This window comes from Aricia agestis, chromosome 1 (genome assembly GCF_905147365.1).
Source record: "Aricia agestis chromosome 1, ilAriAges1.1, whole genome shotgun sequence".
Lineage (NCBI taxonomy): Eukaryota > Metazoa > Arthropoda > Insecta > Lepidoptera > Lycaenidae > Aricia > Aricia agestis.
Genome location: NC_056406.1, coordinates 4,081,091 through 4,098,161, shown reverse-complemented (window position 1 = coordinate 4,098,161; position 17,071 = coordinate 4,081,091). Strand labels below are relative to the sequence as shown.

At 35.9% G+C, this 17,071-nt stretch overlaps 2 protein-coding genes across 5 annotated transcripts in view; both read left to right on the top strand.

The window, feature by feature from the left end:
• Positions 1-17,071, top strand: part of LOC121730067 (glucose-6-phosphate isomerase) — a 262,618-nt gene that overhangs the window by 93,557 nt on the left and 151,990 nt on the right. The gene's annotated exons all lie outside the window — the stretch shown is intronic.
• Positions 1-17,071, top strand: part of LOC121730069 — a 116,244-nt gene that overhangs the window by 40,156 nt on the left and 59,017 nt on the right. Inside the window, exon 1 of one of the 4 annotated variants that reach the window (XM_042118926.1) lies at positions 13,438-13,442. The exons of the other annotated variants lie outside the window; for them this stretch is intronic. The gene's annotated coding sequence lies outside the window, so the exon portion shown is untranslated. Of the gene's footprint in view, positions 1-13,437; positions 13,443-17,071 lie in introns of those variants that run through there. 4 annotated transcript variants of the gene reach the window in all.

Here is a 17,071-nt window from a genome sequence, read left to right as displayed (position 1 = left end):
GCGCAAGCGCTGTTTCACGCCGGTTTTCTGTGAGCCCGTGGTATTTCTCCGGTCGAGCCGGCCCATTCGTGCCGAAGCATGGCTCTCCCACGTTTACGTAGACATTTAAAAAAATATAGTTTTTCTTTTATTTTTATTAATAAACCCCTGTTAAAAAGTGTTCCACAAAGTTTGTTTTGTTTGAATTCCTGAGCATAAAACGGGGTATATCAAGTATCATTAAAACGATTTATTGTAAAAGTTTAAGTCCACCCTGCGGGATCCCGCAAATACCGGGATCCAGCGGGATTGTGATGGTTCCATCCCGCAAATACCGGGATTGAAATTATCTTGCGGGATTGCATTCCCTAGATCTAATGTATCGATAAATTTGGTTGCTTTGAGTTGTATCAAAACTAGGTATTAAATTGCAAATGATTTAAATTTAATACTACGGTTGTCGAATTCGAAGAAGATGCGTTCTGCATAATGTTTTATTTCATAAAGATTTTGAAAACTTAAAAAAATAAAAATGATTTTAAAAAAGAAAAAAAAAATTTAAATGATTTTCTTAAAATAATGTTTTTTGATTTAAAAAATGATTTGGATAAATAGGATATGGAAAGGATTTTTAAAAAGAGCATAATATAATAATCTTTGAGCCACTTACCAAAGTAACAAAAGTGATATCTTCATTGGCGAGGATGCTTCAAAGCTCTTCCAGCACCGTGTGGCGGCGATTTCGTCCTCTTGACACGTTTATCCTCGACTTTAAGTAGATATCCTACCGTCTGCGCCAACTTTGTTACGTGACAAAATTATACTCTTATAAAATTTTATCGAGAACTAAGAAGTATCCAATTTGGGAAGTCTTACTACCACTAAGTTAGAATAGAATTAGTGATTCAATGTTCTTACAATAGTATATTTATATGAACAGGACGAAGTCCTAATGTCTTGTTTACAAAAGAAGGTCCTGTGACAAAGAAGTACATTAGATAAATAGATAATGGTGAACTTTGGTAACCATAATATAGATAATAAGTACTAAAGATTATATTTTGTTTTGAAACATTGGTGTAAAATTAAATCGAACAAAGGGAAAAGTGTTCTCTGTGTAATAGTGTTCTTTATAAAGCAGGATCTCAGTAAGGTTTTTTAGGCCTGGTTGAAACGAGCTGGATTAGGCGACAATCCAGCTCGTTTATTCGCCTCTATTTATAGCCATTTAGCAGTGCTACTCAAATTGTAATTTGTATCTCGTTAAGAAAAAGGTAGACTGAACGAGTTATCTTTATACCTCGATCAGTTTACCTGTATATACTGCCAGCGTTGTCTGTTGTTCAGCTATTTTCTGTATACACATTACACAGTTACCAATAGCTTGCCCTTTGCGTTATCTATATCGCGTCACTGACCTATTTTAATATAGGCAGAATTATAATATGTAAAAACAACTGATAATGTGCTGTGACAAGTCTAAGGTTATGTACGGATTATTATTTTGCTACTAGATGACCCGGTGAACTTCGTATCACTTCCCTTTCAGTATTTAACCTTCCCGAGACTACCACGAATATTTCAAGCCAAATCGGTTTAGCCCTTCTCGAGTTTTAGCGAGGCTAACAAAATAGAAGATTTTTTTTTATTAATACATTTTCTTAAGATCTAGAAATAATATGCAAGTAGGTACTTACCTGGATGACCGAGCTTTGCTCGGTATAGCAAACACTCATTGACTTTGTGTTACTTAATAACGCCATCTGCTGGTCGTTAAAACAATTAGTTGCTAACAAAATAGTATTATTATTCACCAATAGATGTCAGGAAGAGTCATATTTTTCAGTTTATCGATTATCGATAAAACATGAATAAAAAGACATTTTCTGAAAATGATTCCTAGGTAGATCGATTTATCGCCCCCGAAACCCCCTATATACTAAATTTCATGAAAATCGTTGGAGCCGATTCCGAGATTCCAATTATATATATATATATATATATATATATATATATATATATATATATATATATATAAGATCATATTTCCATTATGGGACGGGGAATTTTTGCTACAATTGGCGCAAACAAAAAGAATTGCGATTTACAATATCGTTTATCTAATCTACATTAAATACAAGTTGAATACTCTCTGCTACCTGTATGTCCAATTGTGTTTCATGTTAATGACGCTTTATCTCTGCTTATTTTATTACGCCACGCAAATAATTGTCCTCTTTGTTGTCTATCAACGTTTCTTATCATTTATTTTTGTTGGATATGGATTTTGTTTTTGCGCTACAGCTTTTAGGATTCCCCTTGCGGGAATGATAACTGGAGATATGTTACTAAATATTTATTAGGCGCAACTTATCGCGCGCACCTCAACCCGACTACTGGCCATCTTGCCATTTACATATAATATATAATACGCATACAATATACATAGTACAAACATAGAATACTCCTACAATATCCCCCCACCCCCTTTTTTTTTAAACGAATACAAAGCCAAGTGAAAGAGAAAAAAAGGTACATAATAATAATAATAATAAACATTTATTCAACATGTAAACACATTACCTCCTCCTCGCGTCGTGTTCCTCATTGCTGAGGGTCGTGATTCCCCATTTGGAGTTTAGTGACGACCACATTACGCCATCTGTGGCGATCCTTGGCAGAATGGAGAGCATCATGGAGGCCAGAGTCTAGAGTTGTGCGCACTTGATCAGACCATCTAATAGGGCTTCGGCCTCTTGGGCGGCGACCGTTAACTTTGTCTGTAACTACAAGCTGTTCGAGGTTATGGCCATCCTTTCTTGCGATGTGACCAAAGAAATCCAAAACTCTACGTAGGCAGATTGACGACAGTCTTGTTTTTATCTTTAATGCCCGGTTCCTATATCTAACGAATCGTCACTGTACATCAGCTACCAAACGTTTTTCACTTACGGGTAACGAACCGTTAAAGGCGTTTCACAAAGTTATTTTAGCTTCTACCTGCTACGAATAGTCGTTAGTAACGCGCTAACCGAAGCCCTCCCGACGGTAATACTGCGTTTTGATATTAAAGACCTACTCATTTCAAATTTATGGTAACCAATGTTTATTAACGGCTCGATCACCTAATAATCACTTAAATAATCCGCGTTTTATTTAATTTGGTTTGTTACGATGAAGAAAAAAAACATTTTAGTGGAAAATGTAGTTTTACCAAGTTTTACCCATTATTGCTGAAGAGAACAAAACGCAAAATACCTATTATATTCTGTGATCTTTGATTTGACATTTAAAATAATATTTAAAATTTAAAATGCTTAAAATAATGAAAAACTAAAATTAATAAATAAATTAACATATCCCTACTTGATCACAGTAGGTTAACCAAATTTGGAAAAAAGTATAGTATTAAGTGCTTATTCAATTGGTATTATAAACAAAAATAATGTTACTTGATTAGTTTTTTTTTAATTAAATTTTTATGCAAAAGTATGACCCGGATAAGGCCAACTTTGACTCGCTTTAAATAAAACTACAAATAATATAGATCTCGGAGTTTCACTGTAATGTTTATATAGCTATCAACTATAGTATTTTGAAAGAAAAACAAGGTGAAACAAAATTGAGGTTTTTATCACATTGTGCATCGTAAGTAGGTTCCTTTCCAGGCACCAAAAGTAAAATAATTTTGATCATTCTATTTTTTAAGCAACAAATTAAAACAGTCACTACATACATACTTGCAAGTTCCCTTCACTTTTAAGTAAGGGTATATTATATTTTCAGCAAGTAAGCTTTCAACGCACGGTAAACCGTGCGTTGAAAGCTTACTTGCTGACTGGATAAATCCAGTCGAAATTTAAGCTGAAAATCTGAATGATCCTATGATTGTTACCACTATCTTCGTCGAAATCAGATCCATTCCAGTCTGATAAAATTTCTAGATCACTAAGATCAGTCTGATCACTGTCTGAATGAGACATAATAAGTATTTCTCACAATATTAAAGAACACAACAACGTTCAACCGCCTGATTTCGCGCGGTATGTAACTAACTAACAACTAACGTCTAGTAAACTTGGACGTAACAAAATAATTTATAGAAACACCACGTGCTTCCATGCCCATACAAAAACCTAACGGTCCGTTATAAAAGCCCTCCCTACCGCTTACCATCCGCAGGTACCATGCATACGGTAACTTTGCTTACGAAACGTTTTTTATAGAAACACTTTCGGGTTACGCCTCGTCCTCGAATCTACAATCATTTTTTGCCAACACCACATCTCGAAGGCGTCAATTCGATCGCGGTCCGCTTTCTTTAGGGTCCACGTCTCCGCTCCGTAAGTAAATATGGAAAATACTAAAGACTGGACAAGTTTGATTTTTGTCTTCCGGGAGATGTTACGATCTTTCCATATTTTTTGGAGCTGCGACATTGCATTCACAATACACCACATTACAATAAAGATTACGCAAGGGAATATTATATATACATACTATACCTTGGGTTAATTGTGTGGCATTTTAGTGTTTAGTGTTTTAGTGTTTAGTTTAGTGTTTTAGTGTTAGTGTTAGTTTTTAGTATAATTGTATCTATGTTAGTCTATAAGGTATTTATAATATGGGCCAAGATGCCTGAATTAAATAAATAATAAAAAAAAATCATTAAATGACAGGTTCCTCTTAGAAGTTCGGGCTCCAACAACATTACAATATATTATTCGTGTTTGGGATATTTTAAATGGCAGTTTTGCTTTTATCATTTCTTTGGCCTTCGCTTTTATATCATCAGTCTTAACTAAACCAATCATTTCCCCATTCGTTGTCAATGCCATGTTTACTTAAAATTGAACGATATTCTTTTGGTGATACTATCACCTCATATCGGCGATGGTCTTTCTCTACTCTTCCGAATACCCTGTCAGGCGGCATGAAGCTATGGCCTCGAATAGAGAAAACATAACATAACTCTGTAAAAACTTTGCTGGAAGCCAAGTTTGCTAACATGGTTAACATAATGAAGTTTTTATTTTGATTGCTACAGGAAAACAGAACAGAGTAAAGTTCAAGCTTCAAACCTTTTTTGTTTTTATTAAGGCACACAACTTCTCACACAACATAGTTGGAGTGCCGAAGCTATCTCATTCGCTCCCCGCCCACCTTGGCTTTCTAACCAAACTTAAAACGTATCATCTTTAGCTTGTTTACTGTCAGGTTTATGTTACATAATATATGTAATTGATTGTACCGTTGGTTCTTGGTGGAAATGCCTGTTGAACACTAATAAAACAATATTTGCGTGCACTTTTTCCACTATATTAAGAAATTATTAACTAATTACACGACCGGCTTCGAAATTAATCTTCAGTAGCTCTACCATGAGTTTAAAGCTATAGTATTTAACGATACTCGATACCGTCTCACGTAAATTTCTAGTATGGAAAAATTTACAGCGCCTCTAGCGGTCACTTGTGGAACTAAAATCGCTACCATGAGTTAACAATAAATACGCACTGGTACGCATTTTTATAATACATGTATTTTCGTTCACGTCTTTTACGAAATTAACTGCTATTCACAAGGAAGTGTTTAAGTAGGTAAAATTATCAGCACACAAAAAATAATATGTTCACAAGTTTGTAACTTATCTTTAAAAGTTCAAAATTTGTTTCCAAAATTCATCGAACAATGTCAACATTCAACGTTATTTACATACGATATGCAATCTCTCTTCTTCTTCTCCTTCTATAATCCATACAAGTTTACGAATATATTTGTCTCATACATTTACTAATAACAAGTCGCTGTTTTAAATTGGTAGGGTTTTAAGGCCATATGCCGTCTTTGTCTTTTACTCGAGCTAGAAAGAGAGAGCAAAATCAATTATGAAGTTAGCTACATTACGATTTTTATACTATTATAAACACACGAAAACAACATAAACAATCGTGTCGTCGCTAGCGAGTTTATATGACTCATGGTACGGTTTTTATTGAAAACTATATCGACGCACGTTTGCTCGCTATCGAGTACGGTAAAATCGTATACTTTTTCGATAGCAACTCATGGTTGAGCTACAGGTGCACTTAGTGTAGGTAGTTTTACAAAATTAATAGTACGATCAAATTAATAAAATCAGCGGAAATATTTCGTGTAGTTTTGAAAATCGCTACAGTTATTCCTTGTGATATCCAGATGAACATGTCAAAAGTCCTCAAGGGTGGGGGGTGAGCTAAGAGTGTAGGGGGGGTCAAAGGACCCTTTTTTTAGGTTTTTGCTCATAAGTAAAAAACCTGCACAAATAGCATTACGGTTACTTCTAGGAAAATTTTCTACATAAAATTTCCTCTAAATTATGTCCTATAAATTTTTTTGTACGGTCGATACTTTAGGAACTACAGGGGGGGTCAAATTCCTCAAAAGTGCGAATCTCGAAAATAACACGCATCGAACGTCCGAGACTAAGAAAACAACTTATTCTGATTCAAATACCTGCTATTCACAGATAATTATTATTTGTCCTAGCTGCTATTATTACAAAACGTTAGACTAGTCACCATGGAATTAGGAAGTACTATACAGCTGGAAGGCTTACTTCATCATTTTGAAATATTAAAATGAACCTTACTTCCATGTGCTAAAGTATTATTTTTATTAACTAATATCTCCTTATAGTAGCGAGCACGAGCGAGAAATCGATTTTCTTGGTTTGTCCCTTTCGCACAATTGCCATGTAAAATATACGATAATACATTGGTAGTAAATTGAAAAAAGCATTTTTCGTAGAAAACGATAAAATAAGGCATAAATATTATATAAACGACATGTTTTAATACTGCGCTTTCCTGCTTCAGTTTAATATTATTTAATTTCAATAATTGTTATTAAACTGAGCTTCTCAGTTGTGCGATTTTCTTTTAAAATGTCTTAAGATTTACACATAGGCAAGAAGCATGGTTACACTAGTTTGAAAGGACAGACCAAGATTAATGACCTCTCGCTCGTCGCATGCTTAATGCACAGTAAGCTTTCCAGCTGTACGAAGTTCTTACTAATTCCATGCTAGTCACTCTTTCCACACGTTTTGTATGAGTGCCTAATATCGAAGAGCTACGAGCGATAGGGACGACGCTATACGTAAGCAGTGCAAATGCTTCTCTTTCCTTTCTTACCTGGCGCGACACAACTTCAGCTATTTACAGGAAAGGCAAAGTGTCAGTTGTTAAGCTATTTGATCAAAAACCAAAAATCAAGGATATTGCCGCCATCTTCTACAATCCAACATCAACATCTGAAGAAATAGCAGAGTCAGGAGAAAGGATGTTTTTGACGATGTATCGTGCAGCCACTGATCAGCTTGATCTTAACAGACATCGATACTCAGTTTTTGTCAAATCCAGCACCAAATCCAAACCAGATCTTTCCTCTCTCCCACCTACAAAAGGATCAGCAAAATTTCACTCATTCCGAGTGTTCCACCAAGTACAAGAGTGGTTAGGTAACGCACTGCCTCCTGAAATGTGGGGATGGAAGCGAGGAGCTGATGGAAACCTCGAGCCTGTTACCACTCATGATCCTCCAGCTCCTGACACCGTGCTGAAGTCAATATTTTGTCGCTGCAAAAGTGATTGCACTGGTAATTGTGGATGCCGAAAAGCTGGTATCACGTGCAGTCTAGTATGCAACGGCTGCTTGGGTTCGTGTACAAATGGCGTACCTGTAGATTTGGTAGATATAGAAGGTGAAGATGATGATGATGTAGTAGAAGAAAATTATTGATTTAATTAAGACTGTCTAATTATTATTTTCTAGTTTTGATTACATTTTGAAAACATACCAATTTTATTTTATTTATAAAACCGTCTCATTTTTTATACCTATATAAAGTTGAACACTCTGTAACTTCTAAAGTATCGACCATACAAAAAAAATTATAGGATCAAATTTAAAGGAAATTTTATGTAGAATGTTTTCCTAGAAGTAACCGTTACGCTATTTGTGCAGGTTTTAGACTTATGAGCTAAAATCTAAAAAAAGGGTCCTTTGACCCCCCCCTACACCTTTAGCTCACCCCCCACCCTTGGGGATTTTCGATATGTTTATCTGGATATCTCAAGGAATAACTGTAGCGATTTTCAAAACTACACGAATTATTTCCGCTGATCGTCCATTTTCGGCTTAATTTTCTTAGGCTATAAATATAATCAAAACAAATATTGGGGATGTCAGCATCATGAAATTTTATACCATTTGGTAGAATTTCTCTACCGAATACGACTTTTTTCTACTAATGTTAAAATTAATATTTAATTGGTTTTAGCTCTTTTATATTGATAAATTAATAACATATATGATATATGTTACATAACACAAAAATTATACATCCAGGCTTGACGAGAGTATAATACCTCTCCAACACTTAACTTCAGAAGCGGCTGGTTTTGCTGACAATCAAAACAAATTTTAATAACTGTATCATGAGTGTCATTTAGCAAACTAAAGAACTTCTTAGCTCTCAACTTATGTAAGCGAAATTCAGTCCGAATATTGTTCTTTATCTCTAAGTCCTTTTCGTTTTTTATTTTAAATAAAAACTTCTTACAATGTGAACAAGTGTCTTCGTGAGGGTTCCCAAATCCGAGGTTAAAATACTTGTAGAAAACTGACTTGTATTTCGATAAAAAACATGTTTTGCCTGAAATAGTCTTTTGGCTATCTATGAATCTCTCGTGTAATATCTTCAGATTCAGTTGAGGTGGTAAGTGAGATCTTGAACACTTGTTTCGAGTGTAGTGACTTTCTCTACATTTATATTTCAAAATACTCCAGCTGTTTGGCGCTCTTAAATTAAGAGCGCCAAACAGCTCTCCACCTCGCCGCTCTTTAGGTTGCGAACCCGTAGTTAGAAATGTATTAGCTACACGAAGAAGAAGCAAACGTTGCGTACACGTTATTTTTTGGATTATCCTCAATTATCCCAAATTCTTCCGAGGCAATATTGGTATGGGTCTCCGATAGGTATTGAGCTCTTTTACGAGGCAGATCAGGTGGCATAAGCGAGACCCACTTTGTGAACATTGATTCACATATCACCTTCTGTAGAAGACCTAGATTTCTATTCATCTGGTCCACAACAAAACGTTGTTCATATTTTAGGACCTAAGATGTGAGGCAAATTCCCACAGGTCTGTGTCTCGCTTTGTCCGATGAGTGAATGTGCTTATAAATCGTTTTAATCTCCTGGTAGTCTGGTCAGAAGTCAAGGATCTACGAGATCGTAATTGTGGGCTCCCTGTTGATCTTAGTAGATCTCTCCATTTCGAGTATCCGGCATCAATAGACAAAAGATAATGCTCCTTTCAATTTCATACCTGGCTCCCCGAAAGTGATAAATGAAGGGATTCATATCGGAACTCAAAGAGAACTGCACATTGACAGAAGGGACAGAAACTTAGAAATTGTTTCCACCAAGAGAAGAAAATGGCCCCTGACACAAAGCTGCTGAATTTTATGGGTTTATTATTTATTATTATTATTATTATTTCCCTTGACTGTAGAGGTTCCAGTTGGCCAGCTTAAAACCCTTTCTATGGTAGCATTGTCCGGAATTCCAGAAATTTTGTCCAGAACCCTGCTCTCCTCTGAGGATTTCTTCTCTCTAAAAAATCCAACCCTTTCTATGGTAGCATTGTCCGGAATTCCAGAAATTTTGTCCAGAACCCTGCTGTCCTCTGAGGATTTCTTCTCTCTGAAGAATCCAAGGGAACATCTAGTAAATACCTTGTCAACCCAAAACAATGCCCCATGCTCCAGGTGTCATTGCTGATCCACCGCCCAATATGAAATGGTTGCTCCTACGGAAAACTTAGATGATGACACAACTTGGGAACAATCCGGAGATAGAGGGAAGCTGTGAAAAGCGGTGCTTGTATTTTCCTGAAATCTTAGCACACTGGTGAACCGTACTTTGTGTCGTTGTCTTATTGTTGTCGAATAGACCTCTGAGCACCTGTGTCCTTTAATGGAATTAAGGCAACGTATTCGTTATTTTTCGTTTTTCAATAATAAAAGGAAGAGAGTTCAATAAAAAAATGGTTAATTATTTTCACATTTATTTATTCGTCATCATAAACTATTAGAACTGGAAAGGCAAATAGCGTGTAAATAGCTAAATTGCCTGCGGGATAATAGAAAGTTCTCAAAAAAAAAAAACATTCCGGAATCCGTATCATGCCCGACTAACCTGTTCCATAGTCAGCAGGGGTGCTCCTCAGGCAATTGCAGTAGCAGCAAGCCCGTTGGATCTTGTAGGGGCTGGATGCTTTGTCTTCTCTAGCGTGTGGTCCGCTCCGGAGCGTAGCTGAAGTACTCTTGAATTTTGATACACTTTGATCGGCCGACCACACAAAAAGTTCACAGCGTTTATATTGAAAACCCAAAAGGGAGAAAAACTTGAAATTCCAGCTGGAATATTAGCCTTTTCAAGGAAAAATTATCAGAACAAAAATTTCTCGTATGCCAAGCCCGGTCTGCGGCAAAAAAAGGTCGCCGCAAACACTTGTCATCTGTCAAGTGTCAAAGACATGTCTTCTTCGTCTTCTTCCGACAGTGGTGAATTGCCATATTATGTTAAATCATCAGTCAGTCAGAGTCAGTATCATCTGTCATCTAAACGTAAACATTGTTTGAAAAGAGCTCCTATCTAAAATATATATATAATATATATGTATATATATATATATATATATATATATATATATATATATATATATATATATATATATATATATATATATATATATATATATTTTTTTTTTTTATGAAATAAGGGGGCAAACGAGCAAACGGGTCACCTGATGGAAAGCAACTTCCGTCGCCCATGGACACTCGCAGCATCAGAAGAGCTGCAAGTGCGTTGCCGGCCTTTTAAGGGGAATATACCCTATTCCCTATACGGGAGGGTAGGGAAGGGAAGGGAATAGTTGAGGGTAGGGAAGGGAATAGGGTAGGGGTTAGGGGACTGGGCCTCCGGTAAACTCACTCACTCGGCGAAACACAGCGCAAGCGCTGTTTCACGCCGGTTTTCTGTGAGAACGTGGTATTTATCCGGTCGAGCCGGCCCATTCGTGCCGAAGCATGGCTCTCCCACGTCTAAGTGATAAATTGCTATCTTACATGGTGTTAAATTGTGGGTATAACCTAAAGCTGCATTTTGAGTGGAGAAGTTTTGCTGCACATTCACAAAATTTGTTTCGGCATTAAGGTACGAACAATATAGTTATAAATATATGTAACTACATTTAAACCATGAAAACAAACCAATAAAAATAAAATTACAACAACGGTTTGTTTAACCTGCAAGCCATTGGCTGAACAGCTAATTCTGACAATTGACATTGAATTGTGACATTGATTGTAACAGCTGTCATTGAGTGAGGGCATAGACTACCATTTTACTTTTTTATGAAAAATTATTAAGGCAAAAAGTACACGATAATATTCAACTCATAAATATGGATAATAAATCTAAGATGTGCGCTGGGTGTAAAACTAAAATAACGCAGCCAGATTTTATGCAATGCCGGAAATGTAATAAAATGTATGATTTGGAATGTGCCAATATATCATTGAAGAATTTTCGTGCAAAGTCTAAAGATTACATTAACTGGATGTGTTATGAATGTGTGATTAAGCAACCTAAAGCTGGGAATACAAATACACCTGTACGGAATATTAAAGATTCATCGCCATCTAAACCCGAAGGAAACGTTGCTCAGGTGTCTGATGATAGCAACGTTACTCTTCGTACTAAGGGTAGCATACTCACTAAAATTGATAGTATTGAAACTATTGAAACATCACCTTCCTATGATAACCTTGCAAAAACTATCCGAGATGAAGTGCTCAAAGCGTTAAAACTTGAAATACCAGCGATGTTAAAACAGATAATTAAGACGGAAATAACTGCTTTTAAACAAGAGCTACAAGAGCTGCGCAGTTCCGTAGACTTTCTAAGTTCTATGCATGACGATTTAAAGAAGAATACCGAAAAGTTATTGGCTGAAAACAAAGCCAAGCCCTTAAGAATGAAAATATTACACTTAAGAATTCGGTTAATGAACTTTCGAACCGTGTTAATAATATTGAGCAACATCTACGCGAAAATAATTTAAAAATACATGGCGTACCAGAACACCGCAATGAAATCTTATCTAATTTGGTTCAGCAATGCTCTAATGTTATTGGTCACAAAATGAATGAGGTTGATTCGGTCTATTGCACTAGAGTTGCCAAACAAAATAAAGAGAGCAAGCAGCCTAGGAGTATAGTTGTTAAATTCAGAAATGTTAGATGTCGTGATGATTTCTATTCAGCAGTTCACAGATATAACAAAGCAAACTCAAAGAATAAACTTAATACTGCTCTGCTAGGACTTGCTGGTGACTAAAAACCTGTCTACATATCGGAACATTTTTCCCCCGCTAATAAATCGCTACATGCAATGGCGCGTCGCAAGGTCAAAGAGTGTGCCTACCAATTTATATGGGTTCTAAATGGAAGAATTTATGTGAGAAAGACCCATGACTCGCCGATGATATTAATCAAAAACTCGGACAGCCTTCAACTCATACACTAATTTATTTTGTATTATCATATCTTAATTTGTAATTAGATTTTAATTTTATTTAATTATTATGGCATTAACGATTTATTATCAGAATGGCAAAAGTGGATAAAGTTTATAATGAAGTTCTAATTAACAACTATGATATTATATGTCTTAGTGAAACATGGTTAGATGATTTTGTCTATTCTTCAGAACTGTTTGATGATAGGTACAATGTGATACGAAGGGATCGGAGTAAATTTTTTCTCAATCACTATAATAAACACCATGGTGGTGGTGTGCTGATTGCTGTGTCTATGGATCTTAATTATGTTGTTCGAGATGATTGGCAGTGTAGTCTGATGGATGATCTATGGTTACAGATTAAAATCAACAGATCTACAATACTTAACTTATGCCTTGTTTATGTACCCGACTATATTCCATGTAGCATATTAACACAATTTGTAGATACTTGTAGTGAGGTTTTGAACTCATCGAAAACAAACAGTGTGACATGTATTTTAGGTGATTTTAATTTGCCTGAATTGTACTACTGACAAGTCCAAAGCCATTTATGATCTAATACATAGTACGGCGACACGTCAAATCAATTCGATACTTAACTCTAATAATCGGCTTTTAGATTTGGTCATCACAGACAGTGACTCATTTAAAATTATATCTGCTACACCGATTAGTTGGCCAGATTCACATCACCCTCCCTTTGAACTTACTTTAAATTTAGCTTTATTCAAACCCCTGACATTTAATTCTTCATTTGAAAAATATTGTTTCCACAGAACGGACTTCAGTCAATGTAATGATGACCTTCGTAAAATTGATTGGAAGAGTCAAGCATTATCTCTTGGTTGTGATGAATTTGTACATCTTTTTTATGATACTCTCTATTCACTAATAGAAAAACATACCCCAAAAACTAAGGCACGAAGTAATAAATACCCGATTTGGTTTACACAAGGTCTTCAAAAACTCATTAAAACTAAGGATAAGTATAATCGCAGATTTAAACAATTTGGAAATCCCCGAGACTATGATACATATTCAATGTTAAGGTCTAGAGTTAAAGATGTGATGCATGATTGTTTTAAATCATACATTGAACGAGTTGAATGTGATTTATCAATAAATATTAAATCGTTTTGGCGTTACACTAAAATAAAAAGAAATACTCAGGATATTCCTAATAGAATGCACTATCAAGATAGAACAGCCAACAACGGTGAAGACATTGCTAATTTATTCGCTGACTATTTCTCGTCGGTATATGAAAATACTACAGTAGCAAACTATATACCAAAATTTGACTCTTCCCTTTTAACAATATCTAATTTTAGTATAAAACTAGATGACGTTTTGCAGAAATTGAAAGCTATTGATTTATCAAAGGGTGCTGGTCCTGATGGAATACCGCCTATATTTATACGTTTCTGTGCTTCAACGTTAGCATTGCCTTTGACTTTGATCTTCAATAAATCATTAAGTGAAGGTTGTTTTCCATCTCTATGGAAAATAGCTAGAATCACGCCTATTTACAAGGATGGTAGCAGAGAGTCAGTTTCTAATTATCGTCCTATAAGCATACTTAGCTGGTTTGCAAGAATTTTAAAAAGTTTTGTTCACACGGAAATTTACAACCATTTCAAACACATTTTAAGCCCGAAACAACATGGATTTGTGTCCAATACGTCTACCAAGACTAATTTATTTACCTACACTACATATATTTGTAATGTTTTTAATGACAGAGTGCAGACAGACGCAGTTTACACAGATTTTTCAAAGTCATTAGACCGCGTTAACCATGACATTTTACTCACAAAAGCCCAACACCTAGGCATACATGGCAGTTTACTTCGCTGGTTGACCTCTTACCTTAAAAATCGAACACAATTGGTTGCATTAAGAGGATATGACTCGGTCCCTTTTGTGGTTACATCTGGAGTAAAGCAACCGAATATCTACCAGTCTCCAAGTCTCGAGTAACCGAGGATGTATAAAGATTCTCACGCTCCGTGTCCTCCGGACTGAGAAATTGTCTAGGAGAGATTTCTTCTAATTCCCAGAACCTTTGTACCAAGTCATTGAGACCTAAAGCTGTAAAAGAGCTATGAGATGGAATTACTCCAGTATTAACAGTACTAGGGAGATCACCCATAAGTACATAGTCTAAAGCAGTCATAACTGCACGAGGTCCTCGAGAGCCAGAATCAATCCTACTTCCTAAATAAACATATAGAAATAGCTGAGCTCCCAACAAAAGATCAATATTGCCAGGGATATTCCATGACATATCAGCTAAAGGTATGTTATTTAAATAAGACATATCACACTTCTCTATAAAATGAGAAGGCAATTGGTCGGTGATACAATCCACCACCAAAGCTTGTATAACATATCTATTATTTGGATACACTCGTGATTGTATCTCGACACTCACATATCCAATTTTTTTTTTAATCCTTATTTTTTTAAAGGGATTTTTGTACAGAAAGACACACATATCCAAGGATTGGTCGAGAAGTTAAACCAATTCCTTTCACACAAGAATTATTCAATGGAATGATAACTAAGTTGAGTATTTTACAACATTCTAATGTTATCAAATTATTTTGTGAACCATTGTCCAAAAAACATCTAATAATAACTTTATTTTTATTATTATTATTGCAATTTGCATACACTTGAGCTGTAGTGAGCAATATATTAGAGCTCAGCTTTGAATTAACAATCATCGACAAACTTGCATTTTCAGAAAGAGATTTAACCGAAGAATCATTAATATTACTGACAGAGCAGGACGTGTCAACTAAATTATTATTTAAACTGCTACTATCATTTGACTGTATCTGAACTGTATGAGCATGTGTCTTACTAATTTTATTTTCAAAATGTAACATTGTATGATGTTTTTTCCCACATATACCGCAGACAGATGAAGAGCTACAGCCTGAGAGAGTATGTGACAAACTCAAACAATTCACACAACCATGTTTTGACTTCACAACTTTAAATTTAATTTGTGGTGTACTCAAAGATTTAAACTGGGTACATTCATATAAATGTTTATGATTTGCTCCATTACAATATCCACAAACCGAGGCAATAGAAGTAACTGTGTTATAATTTTTAAATATTCCATAGATCATGACGTCAAAGGATCGGACACCGGTGTCGGGACACATTGTATATTGGGGTTGCTGAGGATTCCTCTTCCGCTTCCTCATAATGAGGAAGTTCCGCAATATTTTGGGTTCCTCAACCGTTACCGCATCCTCATAAATAAAAATAAAAAAATCCTCTTCCGCTATCGCTTCCTCAAAATTTAAGAGGAATTTATGAGGAATTTCACTGCGCATGCGCATCGCGTATCCAATCATGGCAACGCACACGCCAGAGCCAGATAATTGTATCATTCACTCATCTTTTTAACCGACTTCCAAAAAGGAGGAGGTTATATGTTCGGCTGTGGAGATTTTTTTTTTATGTGCGTTGTGTACGAGGGCTGCTATTTATGTATCCGGAACTGGCCACTTACAAGAACAATATTTAAAAAGTAATTACAACATTTGAAAATAGAACTCTTTGGTTGAAGAATACATTTTGTTTCATGTGACTGTCAATTATTTTTCCATTGTGGCGTCATTTTGAAAATTGCGTGTCTTCATTTGCCATGGATTTAACGCGTGAACATTTTCGTGCAATGATTTACTACGATTTTCGGCGTGGGCTAAATCAACAACAGTGCTTTATTCAACTCACCGCAACTTTTGGAGATGAAGCACCATCAAAAACCACTGTTTATCACTGGTACAGTGAGTTTAATCGTGGGCGGTCTATGCTCACGGATGAAAATAAAGAAGGTCGCCCCAAAACAGCTGTTGTCCCACAAAATATAGATGCTGTGCGGGAACTAATAATGCGTGATCGTCATGTTACATATCGCGAGATAGAGGCGTCCTTAGGCATAAGTATGACGAGCATACATAAGATATTATACGAACATTTGGCTGTAAAAAAAATATGTTCGCGTTGGATTCCGCACAACTTGACAATCGATCAAAAACGGGCTCGTGTCGATTGGTGCAAAAAAATGATAAAAAAATACAACCGTGGTACGTCAAAAGCCGTTTATAATATCTACACAGGTGATGAATCTTGGATCTATGCATATGACCCCGAAACTAAACAACAGTCAACGGTGTGGGTGTTCCAAGATGAGCCGAAACCAACAAAAGTTACTCGTGCAAAAAGTACTTTGAAGCAAATGGTCGCCTGTTTTTTTGGAATTAATGGACATGTGGCTACAGTGCCATTAGAGAATCGTAAAACGGTTAATTCTGAATGGTATACGACCATTTGTTTACCAGAAGTCTTTGAAGAAATAAGAAAGGACAACCGACAACGCAGAATCATATTACATCACGACAATGCTAGCTGTCACACCTCAGCTGAAACAAC